This window comes from Bombus impatiens, unplaced genomic scaffold, assembly GCF_000188095.3.
Source record: "Bombus impatiens unplaced genomic scaffold, BIMP_2.2 scf_0418, whole genome shotgun sequence".
In the NCBI taxonomy this organism is placed as follows: Eukaryota; Metazoa; Arthropoda; class Insecta; order Hymenoptera; family Apidae; genus Bombus; species Bombus impatiens.
Window position 1 is genome coordinate 1,248,567 of NT_176837.1, and position 16,003 is coordinate 1,264,569.

At 37.9% G+C, this 16,003-nt stretch overlaps 1 protein-coding gene across 2 annotated transcripts in view; it reads left to right on the forward strand.

Annotated features, from left to right (window-relative positions):
• Nucleotides 1-16,003, forward strand: part of LOC100742394 — a 116,382-nt gene that overhangs the window by 57,158 nt on the left and 43,221 nt on the right. The window lies entirely within an intron of this gene.

Genomic DNA, 16,003 nt, shown 5'->3' on the forward strand with positions numbered 1-16,003 from the left:
TCATTCTTGTTACGGAGAGATTCATAGCCCGCCGTGTCGTTCCCTTGTGGGGTCAATCACGAGCGATGTTTCATCGTTTACCAGCAACCAAGCTGGTGATATCCACGTGTTTGATGATATGACATCAGTCGTCTGCGAAACAGTAAGTTCTTTGTGGAATTCCTTAATCTAAGAATAGATTTCCCCTTTTTTGTACATCAATTGCTGTATAGACAGGGTTGTATTTATCAGCTTATCGATCAGCTTGTAATATTTGCTACGTACGCTGAACAGGTTGTAAAAATTGCGAGGGAATACTTTCATGATATCTTTTTAGTGAGTTATTCGTAATATCCTCCACGACGTTTTATCATCTTTTAATTTACTACCCATAAGTCAGGTCAAAACGAACGAATCAGAAACTATTTCGAAGCGGTTCTATCTAAAATCTAAAGCTCATTACTAGATTCCATAGATGTAATCGAGCGTTGGTTTTTGTATATTAGACGAGAATGAAAAATTATCCGTTGACGATGAATTTCCTGTTATTTTCTATAACTCTACCCTTTTCTATAAGATCTTCCTTTCCGATTTTACGATAGTAACAATCTTCATAGCATTTTTACATTGAACTCTGAAGAGATCATATTAATCGTAGAGTAATCTGATAGAATTATCTATTCAAAATTAGAAGAAATACTCTTTGAATATTTGCTGTGCGTGTTCGCACCTTTCAGTTTCCCACAAATGCATAACAATCGACAGGCTAACAATCACCAACGTGCACGTACGCGATCAAAGAAAATGGATCGATTGAAACGACGAGACAGAAGCAGAACCCGTAGGATGGAGTCGATTAGAGTGGCTTTATGGTACACTGTGTCATATGTGACAGGAACGACAGTGGTCGCAGAAACAGTTCTTATTATTAGCCGGCATCCCCTGTCTCGTACATTGATTTACTTCGACTGTCACTGCTCGATAAGCTGGTCGTAAGTCGTAATGCATTGCCTGGCGGTGGGTTTGCCGTACGGATGCAAATATATCTCGTGGCACCGGTTGAACCCGGTTCGTTTCTTCGTCTAGTGGCGATCGTATAAATGTTCGTCACTTAACAAGATTCTCGGATTTCAGAGAGGCAGTTCCGCACCGATATGTTGCATTTAGACGTCGCGACAGCGCGTTCGTCAGTCTTTTCACGCAGGGTGGTTCGATGGTCTCCGACAAAGATTGAGTTGGTACAGCTGAATAATGAAACTGTTCATTTGTTACGTGTAAAGTATTCATTTATCTGAAAGAACGTTTCAGAAATGAATCGAAGTTGTAAGAGTTGAAATTTCCCTGTCTATTTCGAGGATTTTCTATTTGTAGTTTCTTGAAATTCAAGAGGGAATATGTAGAGTGGAACATGGTAAACCTATTTCTTATTTTCCGAAAGTAGAATATGTGATTATTCATTGCATGTAAGCATCTAATATAGCACATTGAATAAAACATATTTCTTCTTATCTGCTTTTAGATTTACGTAAACGTATAGGAAACAGAGAAAGTTCATTAATCATAAAGAAAGAGAACAAATTTACGCTGTCAATTACCAGTCACGTTCATTTAACATATCCTTCGCTTTCTCAATTTCGTGCCCAGTGGACTTCTATCTAAATACACCTGCTTATTATTATGATATACTGGATACATAATATATTAAATATATCGATATATCGATTGAAATACCAGCGTGTGCAAGAAATTATAACACCAGATATTGTCAAAGAAACACACTTGATAAACTTCATTTTTATGAAAATAACATTACCATGAAAAACCATTATACCAACTACTAATCGATCAATTTCTCAAACCAATGAATTTCTACAATCTTCCTTAAAAAAGAAAGAGGAAAAAAAATTTCTTCTAATATCTTCTTCAAGCACGTTTAGATGCATTCCTTTGAAAACACGAAACTACAGCGAAGATTATTTTACATTTCGATAGCAATAGAATTTAACCCGGGGACCGATAAATCAATTACAGATTTGTTTCCAATAAATCGCGTATCTTGAATCGATTCGATTTCTTTTCGAGCGTAGATTGCATGCAAATATCCTCAGGGCCACGGAACATTTCAATCAAATCCGGTTCGCCTGCCGTCAATACGCATTAACGTTCTTCATTTACACGGCACTTGTTAAGTCTTGACATTTTATGGTGGCGCCGTCTGACAGGCGTGACAGCATCGGCGCGGCAATGCACGTTGCGACCAACACTTAATTGCCGCTTAATAACCACCTGAGAAAAGTTCACTGGCATTGTCTACAACCTGAAAAAGAAACGTCGACGATCGATTTGCGATCGCTTTTACTACCAAGGATCGAGAAAGGCCGAGAAAGAGCAAGAAAGATCAAGAAAGATGAATAAAACGCGCCTAACTTTCTCTCCATGCCGGTTTTACCGTGGGTCGATGGTTTTTCCTTCACGTCATCGGAGAATCACCTTATCACCGATTTAATTAACATTTCGCCAGTTGGCGCAGTATTAATGCTCGTGGAATGTTGATTAAAAATTCCAGGAACAGGGGGAAAAAGTCGACAATTCGCTGGTTTCACGCGTTCACGTGTGTCTAATAGCGTCAACAGTCTGGTTTCGTTTCGTTCGCGATCCAATTAGATATCTCCGATATCTACGATTTTAGGTTTGCCAATGTTCGTACTCTAAAACGTTCGGTTAATCGTACGCCCGGTATAATTAGTTTCGATTTTATCCAGGAAAAATGGCTTGTTACCACAGGTTCGATTAGAGGCGACACTTACTAAAAGTGCCACTTATTGACTCCACTCGATTCCACAAGATTTTTCCAATATTCGTAAGTCGATCGTAAGAAGGTATCGGCTGGTGATAGGAGTTTCTATTAGATACATTGTATGTATTGAGCAATGTTAACTCGATTCGTTTATCGTGAAACGGAGTTACGAGTCGATAAGATAGAACCGCGTTGTTCAACTATTTTCAGAGGTATGCCGTATAGTATATTGGTATACCGGACCGATTTAGCTCTTATATTATGAATTCGCAGGCAGATACGATCATCGAGAAAACCATTCGATTTTCAATTTTACTTACTGCCCCTTCAGGTTAATGACGTCCGAGAACTGCACGATACCGCGTTGTACAAATGTGATACTAACACAGAAAGTAAGCATTACTAATTTTGACATAACCATTTCGTAACGTGGTAGAAATAGTTTGCCGATGAAATTTATTCGACCATGAATCACGTGCCGTTTGTTACTTATCGACAGAATTAACTTTCGAATGATTCCACATACTATTTTCAATTGTGTTCTCAGATATTATTCCACCAAAATATTAACTTACTATCTTCGTCGATTCTCATCGATAGAATATTTGAAAAATAGTCTCGGATTTCAGAATTCTTTTCGTTTAAACAGGATATTCTATTTAAAAGAAATCACGATATCGTAGTTCAGTACTATATCTGTGGTAACAATACACACGCTAGAAAGAGAATTATTTTCTTTGAAACCTTTCATGCTCCATGAAAGGTCGTATTTTAGCATTAATTAAGTAAATAAAAGATGAATGTATCTGTCTCCGGTAAAATCGGTCCTAAATTTTAGCATCAACATCAGACAAAATTTCTCTCTATAATTAATCATTGATAAAAGAAAATTCTTCCACAGCCTGAAATAAGTTCTTTCCTGAAGGGATGAATTACAGTTTCTCTTATCTCGAAATATGTGAGGTACATATAACTCGTATATAATATAAGATGTGAACCTTACTATCTAGTTAACGTTGTTTACAAGTGTGCATAAATTTTGTGTGCCATAGTAGCCTCAACTTAATATGAATAATTCTTCATATGAATATGCTAACCCTGATACCAATTAAATGCATATCGATTCAATTCCGTTTTACTTAATTTTGATCATCGTCCAAAGACGCACTCGACTTCATTATCACATGTACTAAATCTCCCAGCTAGTTAATAAAGGCAACTGAAGATTCCTTCCTTTACGAATTGCTCAAACAAACTGTCTAACCGATTTGTTCCTAAATCGATTTGTGTCTAGATCGATTTGTGTCGACTAGATATACGAGCGTGAATAATCTTTTCATTGCTAAATATATGTATGTATATTACTTGTAACACGTGCCCGTAGCCAAGATTTAACCATGACGCAAATTCACGCAGTGATTATAGATTAAAAATCACAGAAAGTCATGCACAGTGACAAGGGAGATCGGTCGATGTAAATAGAGCGAGAGAATTTTTAGGGAGCGGCTCTTTTACATCGAAAGCTGTTCTCAACGCATTTATCATCCCCCTGTTCAATTTAATCCTACTTAATAGCGCGCATACGATAAAACTGGATCGCTTTGTAATATCTAACACCAGGATTATTTTTTCCCGATTTTAGGTTAATCCGTGATGATTATCTGTCTTTGACTTGCGTTCCATTTTTTCTTCTTGTTCTTTTTTTCTTTTTTTTGGATAGGAAATCTTGAATATAATAAGAATGTAAATGATGGTAATTTATAAAGGCGAAAGGGGGCGCAAAAATGTTAGAAAAAGAATTTTATTAGGTTTCTTTCATGCTAGGAACAGCATGTTTGGAATAAAATTAAATTGAAAAAAGAGAAACGAATGCCATTAGAATTACCTACATAAATACCGAATTATACTGTTATATCGATAAAAGTTGTATCGAATTTGATCTGCTTCTACTTTTTAATAATACAAATATTGAACGTCGTTATGTTTAATCTTTAAGAAGAATCGAGACACATTTGATTAGCGTTCGCAAGCAGGTTTCCAATCGTGCGATAAGCTGGCGCGTAATTGGTACAGCTAATTATAATCATATACGGCCATTTCTAATTAGAATCGTAATAACTTTAATAATTGGTCGTGAAATATCGAATCAATGCGAGATAGTTACCTCACCGCGATATTTATTCATGCTGTTTATTATTATTTCGCTTATCATCCGAGTGTGTTCATATCAGGTTATTATATTATAATTAATTCCAGTTTTAATTTTAGCGTACAACCCTGCGCGCAATTATTCACTAAAAGATTCTCGTTTTTGAACGATGGAACTGGTTCCAGCGGGATAGTGTTTCACCCCTCGTAATTGCCAATGCTAATAAATAATTTGCTCTAGCTATCATATTAAAAAGCAAATTTTCTCGTAAATCAAGCTGTGCTCGTAACAAAATGACACGGTAATCTATTAAAAGGAGTAGGATAATAGCGATCTTCGTGGAGCAGCCGTGATTTAAATTAACATTCCTTGATAGTTTGTTTCACTTCAAAATTGCTCTAAGTGGCACAATGTATCTATGTATACCGTGCCCGTATAAATAGCATTGACATCGTTAGAGAGTAAGGATATCAGAATCGTTTCAATTTTTAATCAAGCAGCATAAATTTAGCGCGTTGCAGTAATTTATGCAACTTGTCCATTATGGAAATTGGGCCTGGTGATTTTCATAATGACCTAACGTAGGCTTTTCGCGCAAATCGGACTTTGCGGAAGGAAGCTTTTTCTTATGTACGATGAATAGGCGTTTATCTTTAGCGTTGCCATATAGCTGTACAAATAGGAACTGATTCTTTGTTTTGAAACGAGTAAATAATTAATAAACTAAGTTATGAAATAGGAGTTTTGGATATTGATTATTTAGGAGCGAGAATTTTGATTTCATTGTTGTCAGATAAATTTCGTCATCGTTCCACCTATTTGACATAAGACCTCTATGGGCAATTAATCTTATTATATATATCGGGCCCACTCCTGGGTTTACTCACAATGGGACATACGTTATAAAATGGTAGAGATTAAATGTAGGAGTAGACATTTACGATATAATAAATTGTTTACTCGATAACCAACTTCAGCGTTACAACAAAGTTTTCGAAGCATTAAACGGCCCACTAACATTCTCCATTACTTCGAGTAGGCGATCCTCTCAACAATCCATCATTCCATTAATCATTCCACGTTACAACATTCATTCGATAATTCATCTTTCTACGTTACTTTTCAATCGCATCCTAATTGGTCGTTAATTGGAAAACATTACCAACTAATGAGCATAAATAAAATGAGTATATGAATCATTAATAAGTTGGACTAGCAAGGATCGAATTAAGTAGAATCAGCCCTTTATAGACAAGTTAGACCGTTGAATTTATAGGAGGGAAATTATTCCATTCTTCAATTTCTTCCAGCGAAATTTTTATTTTATTGAGAAAACGTTTCAAACATTTGGCTTCAAAATTGGTGATACAGTATAGCAAAGACGTCAATGAATATTTCAGAATTTTGAAAGTCTAGAACAGTAAAAATGTTTCATTGCGCGGGCATAAATGGTCCAATTTGCTTACGCAGAGCTAACAAATTTTCGTTCTAATAGACTCGTCAAATGACATTGTTCAACGAAAACTGTCGAACCGATCGAAATAACTAATTTATAATTTTTCATAATATCTTCATAAATGATCTTTTGTGAACTATAAATGTTTGATTTTGTGTTACATGTAGATATATCTTTTATGTATATAGATACATTTTACACGCTTCTCGTGTGGCTTTCTTGGATGCAAATCTTGTACGTATGTCGTCGATAATCCTACTGTCAATGCACCTTAAATCAATGAGAAAGATGAAGGTGGTATAACAAATAAAAATTTCAGAAGGAAATGGAATAAAATCGATAGAAGTCTGATAGAGAAGTAACTTCAAAGTGTACGCTTAATGTACACTGTTTCGCAATGCAGAGATCTCCCCCATGTACCGACGCGATTTATCAAGTTGTAAAACGGCCAATGGATGTTAGCTGTCAGGTCGGCCGAGCAACGATTTGTCATCCAGCCGCGGCAGCTGACTCCCGCTACGCAACAGAGGGTTCCACTAACTTTGTTAGGATTCCGTGGCAGTCGGTGCTGATCGCATTCTGACATAGCTTTTACGCGACTGTCAGATCGATATGGCCCCCGCGAAATCATCCGATAAAAGCGTGACAGTCCCAAAAAATAACGTGCACTTTAGATGTCACTTAAGTGTGAATAATAAGCTTCCAAAAGGGCAGAGCTGAATAACCTTTCTAGTCTCGAAAGTTTTGTTGCACGAGGACATAAATAAGCAAAGAGACAGGTGTTTCTTGATAATTGTAGAACTATCGTCTTAGTCATTCTAAACAGGGGAAGATAAATATAGCAATTTGGTATATTTAGAGGGCACGAGTCACTCATCGTTGAAAAGATTATAATCTTGTGTATGATTGAATTCGTGCTATTTAAAAATTTTTAGAAGATTCCTGATCAAAGGTATCTAATCTTTTGCTTTATTATCATTCTTTTTTTTGTCTGATTATGTTAGAGTTTGTTATTTACGAATTAGAATGTCTAAAGTAAAAAAAGCGAAACATTGAAATTTCTTAGACAATTTTTATCTGGTAATTTGCAGTCTTGTAATTTAGAATAAAAATCAAATTTAATAAAATCGAGTTTCGTTGAATTCACTTTATAATAGTTTAGTTTTAATAGTTTAGAGATCTCGTCTTTCAATTTCTGATTATCTTCATATTACGTTAAAACTACGTTGAAACAACGAATTGCTATTTAGAATAAAATATGGCTGATTTGGATGTATAATAAAGTATAATAAAAGATACTTTATAAAAGTACAACAGGCATTTCATAACACACTATTTGCACACATACGTTATAGTTATCGTAGCTTATAGCTTAGGTTGCTCGTGTGTCGAACGATAGAAACATTCATTAATGGTAATTCAAGACCCTCTAAGCTTGTGCATACGACGAATGGAAAGAGTATTAATATTAAACAATAGCTGTCAGAAATAAATAGCAGCGCGTGTCTTATTAGTACCTTTTCACGCATGCTTAACGTGTCTCACGGAGCTCGAGGCCATAGATGAAATAGTAACTCTCCGAGCGAATTTGCCTACCGTGACATTTCATTTTACTCGGGACAATTTCATTTGAATTCACAGTAGCCTTCGTTTTTGAGCCACTGTCGCGATATTCAGTCGCTCGATAATATATAATTAGCCGCAATCATGTCAACAGATATTAATCCTTAGATAGTCCTTGAGTAGAAATGACAGATCTGGACTGCACGAGATCTGTCACGTGAAATTCTCGTATCTGGAGATACACAAACATAGATACATTATACATAATACGATGATACGAGACCTTAGTCAGATCATCTTCCAGGAGCAAATAAAATTATATCAATTTTCGACGGAAGATAAACACGTCTCTGTGTTTTGTTTAAAATAATAGCGGATTATTTTTCGGCAATTGTTTCTAAGCTAAAATAAAGGCGTATTTAAATGGAAAATTTAATTAATTAAAGGACATTCGTAAGAGAAAAATTCTGTTATTAAGAATGACAAAATCTTTGATCGTAGGAAACTTAAATTCCAACAGAGAAACTTTTACGCTTCTCAACATGCTAACGCATAACAGTACTTGTTCGTAAAGACTTTGAAGCCATAACAAAATCCTTTGGATGAATAGGATGTTACGTATCGTTTTCTGTACCTAGCTATTTCATTATTAGAGAAACATACGCTTACATATGCGCATTTGCACTGATCTCTTCAAACGATCCAAACACATTTGCTTCAAAATAAGTCGTCAGATAATGAGTTAATGTATGAATGAGACGTAAGTAATATACATGATTGATAGTGCTGCCTGTCAAGACAGTTGCTAACCTATTTGAATTACCTGTAATTATTACTCTACATTGAAATAATCGTCTTTTTCTTCGTCGACGACTTAACAAGCCGCTTTAACCATTACACAAACCGATGCAATGATAGGTACGAGAAAATCTCGCAGTGAGTTAGTGGTCTCGCAACAATGAGAAATTGGAAGCGGTAAACGAAGCATATGGTCGTAGCGGTGCGTTTGCATGCATATTAAGCAGAGAACCCGAGGGGCTCGTAACTATTCCACGTACAAGAATAACTCCGACGTGCTACGCTACTGAGGAGAACCAGTAAGCCGCGTAAACGACCGTAACACAGCCGTAATATTTTTTCACACGGCTGACAATTCGCCGTGTCTTTGCGAACACGGCTCCTTACAACTTTATCTACGCCGAGAATCTTGGGAACGACGTCGCGGAAACTATTCGAAACTAAGCGTTCCATCGTTCGAACGTTTCCTTTTCGTTTCACTTTGTTAACTTGTAAACAACTGGTATGGAACTTGCTACATTATCTTTTCAACGTTACCATTACTAAGTTCATATATTATCGTCAGACCTTGCTTTCAAATCAAAGGCATCCTCACATCCGACGAGTAATGACGACTAACACCTGTGTTAGCGTGACTAAAAAAATCAGGACAATAGGAGGCTCTGGTATGCACCTGCACCGTGTAATTGGAATGTTAAGACGGTCATAGTTCTACGATTGTCTCTTGGGTATCTTCAAAATTTAATCGTTCGATGATAAGTAATTGCTTACACTTAATTCTAATAGAAATATAGTGATAGAAAAAAGATACGAATAAGGCACAGTGTGATATATGTCAGCGATAAACGAGCTATACGAAAGTCAAGTTCATTAACTCTATCGAGGGGAATCATCTGGTTCCTGAAAAGTTAAACGCTGTTCACGAACGTATTTTCAATTTTGTTTATCGAATGTTTCAGGAAATGAAGTTGATCTGGTTGGTTTTTAGTAGTCAGTAAGTTAAATGTCAAAATCAAAGTGTTAGGTTGTCCGATAAGTTTCTTTCGTTTTATGATGAAATAATAGACGCAGAAGATTTTTTGTTTTATATTATTTTGTCAAATTACGTACGATCTATTTTGTTCTGTTGAGATAAACACCGCGATATTTCACAGGCTTATTTTCACGTTTGTACGAAGGTGCACTGTTGCAAAAAACACGTTTGCGAAAGAAAGACACTTTTCTGACAACCTAATACATATTATCTTGTATATAGTAACTAAAGGCAATCACGAATATGATACTTAATAAAGGATCCAGTTTAGTTTGCGTGTATCAAATTTAACCTCGCACGTAATTGCTCTCGAAGTTAGCGCTGGAAGATGGAATCATATATCGAAAACTTGTTCCCAAATTACCAAACCAAACTGAACAAGAGTAAGTATCCGCTTAAATCCCCTGGTTGGTGTTCGCACCTGTTTTTGTGAAAGATCCACCGGGAATTAAGGCTGTGAAGAGATTGCGGAATGAACGAGACCTCTTGGGATTCAGGCTCGTTGGTATGCAGTCGGCTTGGTTTCTTGTAAATTCGCAGTCTCTTTACCGCGTAAAATGACGTTAGACCGTTACAGCTTCCTCGTGTTTTCACCCCGTTTATGCATTATGCAAGTAGAAAGCGGGAGGCGAAGAGAAGGTGAGAGGGCCAAGGAAACCGGGCGCGGATAATAAGAGGGCGGTCAATGATGCGGGTTTAATCGTCTCGTGAAACACCTAAAGCCACGTATCCACCGGATATCGCTACTCAAAATATAAATATTAACTGTAACGTTCATCAACGTTCGAATTTTTTAATTTGGATATCTGGCAAATTTTAATAAACATTGATAAATGAAATATTACATTCAGAATATGATCAGTCAAATTTTCTATTTCTTTCTTCTTTTTTACAGAGAAGCTATTTTAAAACTCGGCACATTGTTAGATCTCAAATTATTATTTTCTTCAACTTTCTACGGACGTAAAGGAACAACACAATTTTCTTTAATGTAGCAACATTGTTTTAAAGCCATACAAATTTTCATGATCGTTCACAATTGTTTACGCTCTACATCCGCTATCTACCGAAGAAAATTCACTTTAACGAACGTTAGCGAACGTTTGCAAACATTGACAAAAGTTTTGCCCGACCAATGGAAATCTGCCTTTAAAAAGCATTGGCGACGAATATCTGTTAACGTCAGATACGCGATTTATATATCAATTTCCACGTGCATAACTTTCTAAAGGCTGAACCGTTTCATAAACGTTCATAAACCACTTGCGTCTGACCAGTGGATACGCGGCTTAATGGCTATTCCGCGCAGACGTCATTGACCATCTTCACTGACGACGAACGTCTCTCGTCTCTTCGAACGCCAGAACGCTGTTTTACATACCATAAATCACTGTAACAATATCGGCTCGACCATGTTAATTTGCCTGATATTTTTCATTATACCGGAAGCGATATATCTGGACTGGTTTTTGGCGACGCTACGCTTTTATGCGTTTTTTTTCCCAGAATTCCTTTCGCCAATGATCGAATGGATACTTTCGTCGGTGTGGATTTTGAAGGAAATTCAGTTCCGGTCAGATGTTACTAAGAAGCAACGAGAACGTTCGTAATCGTTGATGTTGCGTTGTAAGACGATGTAATGTTGCGTTGTAAGACGTAATTAGTATAGTGGTGGTTTTATCACGTAGGTAGAAACATTGGGAAATTTACAACGGGTGGTACAGTGAGTTACGCAACTGCTTGTTCTCCCAAACTGCCTATTTCTTCTTCCAAATTACCTCAAAGATAAAATTTTTTATGGTTTCATAAAACCCATCTTACTAATTATGCATTAAAATTTCTATCAAGATACGGGAAAGAAGAATTCTTCCGAAAAGTATGCCAGCAAGATCGTAATTCGTTATTGATCATAATTTATAAAAAAGAAATATAAACTCATTTCCACGTCGAGATTTATATGAAAAAGAAATACTCTTAATACATTGATAAATATCTTCGTTTCATCGTTATCTCCTAAATTTCCCATATTATTTATGAAATAACTTGACTCGAGCAATCGTATAGTACCGTTCATCCCCATTGAAATGGTTTTCGAACTTGTTGGTACGCAATATCCGGCGAACGATATCCTCGGACTGGTTCGTCGGTTACTGCACAATACGTGCACGCGCTTTCTAAGCAATCCTCGCAATCAGGAGCACGCAGAGCAGTGCACTGGCAATTTCGTTAAGTAGCTGTTCTCCCAGTCCCGGCTATTTGCACCAATTGACCATTTACCGTTAAACAGTTTGTACATACCAGATTCCGTCGCATATAATTACAAGTAGATTGGATACACACGGTATCTGTCGGAGGCTCGGCGCGAAATTCCGATCGTTATCTGCCAGCTCGGACTTAAACGGAACTTATTACTCGTCGTGTTCCCTTCGAGGTCCATAGAATTCGAACGACCTATAAATACCCACCGTTTCACTGGTCTCCCTTCCTTTCTTCGTCCGCTAATCTATTCGTTCTCTTCTCCTTTAACAAACTTGAACCGCTCCGAGAAGAGAAGGTACTTCTTCGGAAGCCACGATCGACTCGGGTAGGAGCGTAAAAGCGGTCTGACCTTTAGCCAATGTGTAACTCGTCGAGATTGGACGTATGGTAAATTACCAAACGACAACCAGTCAGATAGCATCTGACACAACATTTTTACGGTTCTCTGGTTGGCGCACGAGGGGCCATTACTTACTCGTAATGGGATTAAGGGCGCGCTGATGCAATCCTTGCCGCGAACATCGACGCCAGGAGCCGCCCGATCTTCTGGCTGTATTTCTTCTACTACCACCCGCGCTTTGTGGCTCGTATTAACGTCGGATTCGAGTATCTAGCGATAAAACGTTGTCGCCAACGCGACGTCACACGAGCTATCTGGAATCGAAGCGCGACGGCGTTAACCCGTGAAATTGTAATTAAATTAGCCCCTGTCTGGTCTCGTGTGCCGATAATTTGCATTATGCGAGAAAGAATACAGAAACGTGACTCCTTATCGATTGCTACCGTGAATCGAACGGTTGCCGCGGTAGGTTCGCGTGTCCCTCGTGCATTGATTATGTATTATGGAGATTCTAACGTTTCCTTACGTGACTATACACGTACGCACGAGACTCGTTTTGGCCATCCAATCCTTTATATCGTGACTTGTTTCATGGAATTATATCGCATATCTTTATTTTTATCATTATATAATTATATCTATATATCTCATATATTTCAGAAGTGACGCATACAGCTCGAACAAGTTTCTTAGGAAAAACGAAAAGCTCGGAACTATTTGCAACAGCGGTTAAATATTGTTTTTGTAATTTTCTGTTCTTAGTCTTTGAAAGCCTTTTTTGACGATCTTCTTCTAACACAGGATTCAATTACACGTTTTAAATTACCACAGTTTCTAAATACACGTACGATGTATGATGATTTAAATCCAAATAGATTTGTCGTACAGCAGGAGTTCATTTTCGTCGATGTTTTAATCGTGTCGTAACGTTTAATCTTCCATTATCAATCTAACCCACTCAACTTACTATTACACCCACAAACAGTTCTTTTCCTCGGAACTCTACACTAGGACACCTGTCTCGATCCAACCTCATTCACAAAAATCACATCCTGCACAGTACACTCTATAAACAAGTCGAAACAACACTTCGAACCTACCTTGGAACATTAACTTGGCCGGTTCGTTACAGCCGCGCAACACCATGATCACAAATCTAATTGAGCCAGTCGGTAACGAGGTTTCGAATATCCAGCAGCAGAGTGACACGAGAGAGTCCAACATCTGGTATATCTCTCCCCCCGCGATTTCGAAACGATTCATTCATTCGTCCCACACCGACCGGTTATTTTCATCGCACGAAACTGTTGCTAGGCCCTTGTTATGTGAACACAGGGCACGCGGTTCCCTCGCCAACAATGAGTCGTTGTCGTTGCCACAGTTTACCAGATAAGGCGGACGGCTACCGCTTGGGATTACTCGACCCCGTTCCCGTGCAACTGGTCTAAAAAGTCGAAATCAACGACACCCGTGTGCCAAGCATTGTCGACTGTATCGACAGTGAATAACGTAGCTCTGCTACCCGTAACTATGACGTGAACGTAGGATTTCCTGTGTCAAACAAGAGCGTCTAGACGTAGCATGCAGACACGATCAGACAGATTTTCTCTAAGGTTACATGGTTAGGACGTGCGTTCCGACAAAGTGTCGTCTTGCTAAGCGAAACATCCGGAGGCCGAATCTATATACAGTGGCTGCAGAAATATTTGCACATATTTTTGTCTCTTAATGAAATCTTTTCCTGTCAGAGTCTATACATCCCATTCTTACAGTATCAAATCTTCATAGTCACGCGAAAGTAGTATACCGTGTGACACGAAATTTAATATACTTGGAATTAATTAATCGATATATAAATGCTATAGTAGATAACGGTGTGCAAACGCCTTTTGTAGCCACTGTATTTGATTGTTCGCGTGTTCATTGGAACGACAATCCGTCACAACGCGTATTGACTATAACCATAGCCGTGAACATACACTGCCGCGTCTCAAACTTATCATCGTTCGTTTCTAACTATGGCTTGATTCCATGCGTAATATTTAAAGTTCCAAGAAGTTCTATCAGCCTGCAATCTCATTTCGAATTGCCTACAACTGGGAAACCCGTTCTGGAATCGTCCAAGAAGCCAATCAAACAGTAAAGAGCAAAAAGTCATCGACATTTATCGCCGATAAATCTGCAATCCTCGTTAGTCGACAATTAATCTAAATCCCCGTCAATTAACGCGACGTCGCGATCTGGATCGCGGTTGTCCACAATGTCCACGCCTCGAGCACGGGCGATCGAGACCGCAGATTAAACGTCTCTTTCTCTTCTGCGACGCGTAACCTGAAAAATCGCCGTGACATCGGTCCTTTTAGAATTCTTGTTCCCTTCTTTCCGCATCACAGACTGATCGATACGATCTCGATCGACGATGTCGCTCGATAAATCGATCCCCGATGCGATCTCTTCGTTGGCGTCTGGGATCTTGTGGCGGTGACATGACAGCGGAAATGGGCGCAGCAGCTCGCTTCTGGGTAGCAGACATTCACCGTCTGGTCAACTTTGCTTTCAGTCGTTCAAAAGTCAATTATATCTCTTTAACGTTGAAAAATGTCTCAAGTTTGAATAAAATATAAAAAAAAAATTGTTATCGAGACGAATAGTTTCTCGTTTCAATTTTATATGAAATATCTTCTCAAGTCTTAAGCCATTACAAATCCTTGTTGATTGCTCAAATTAGAGCAAGTACGAGATATAAAAATTTGAGGATCACAGGAGATTTACGGTAGGATTTCTGGCAATGTTGTCAGACGCGTTTATACCGATTTATACGTTTGGACATGATCGAGTACGTGTAATAACGTGATTTTGAAGTATTTAACAACGAACGTGACTTCCAAGATTGCAGCGAAATACGAGAGAATTGTGAACAACAGAAGACAATTTACTTATGCATAAAAACGTGTTTACCTTGGAACGAAAAGTTTTCTGCATCGTCATAATTTAAAAAAGATAATGAGATGACTTGCTTCGAGCAAAACACCCTGTATGTTCTCACTTTGTTGTATTAACTCATCAAAGAGTTTTAGTACTTTTATTTCCGTAATTACTGTAAAAACATCATGTTGAACTGTTATTGAAATAAAAACGTAATTATACATTTCTTCCCATTGTACTTTATTAATTGTAATCACCAACACGTTTATATAGTGTACACACATGACGGTACGCCTAGTACTTCTAGGGTTAAAAATAACAACTCAACCAGCTCGCATAATCACTCTTCTCACAAGTAATTACCTTTCTCTGCTCATTAAGATAAAATATTAAGCGTCGTACACAAAGCGACTGAGTAATGAAAGCAAATATAATGTTACCGTGAACCGCAAATGGAGCCGGATAGTTTCGACAAATGGCGGTAATTTATATCGTAATTCATCGGTTTGTCGGTCTGTCTTACGCGTCATTCTCACCAGATAAACACGTAAATCGCCGTCCATGGCTAACTACCCTCGTATACATCATATCGGCTGTATTATATTCCTCTTCCTCATCCTTCTTTTCATCCGTTTTCTACGTTCACGTACGATCCATCTTGTTTGGCGCGTGCCGAGGGCGATGAGCGAAACGCGCGTTCTCCA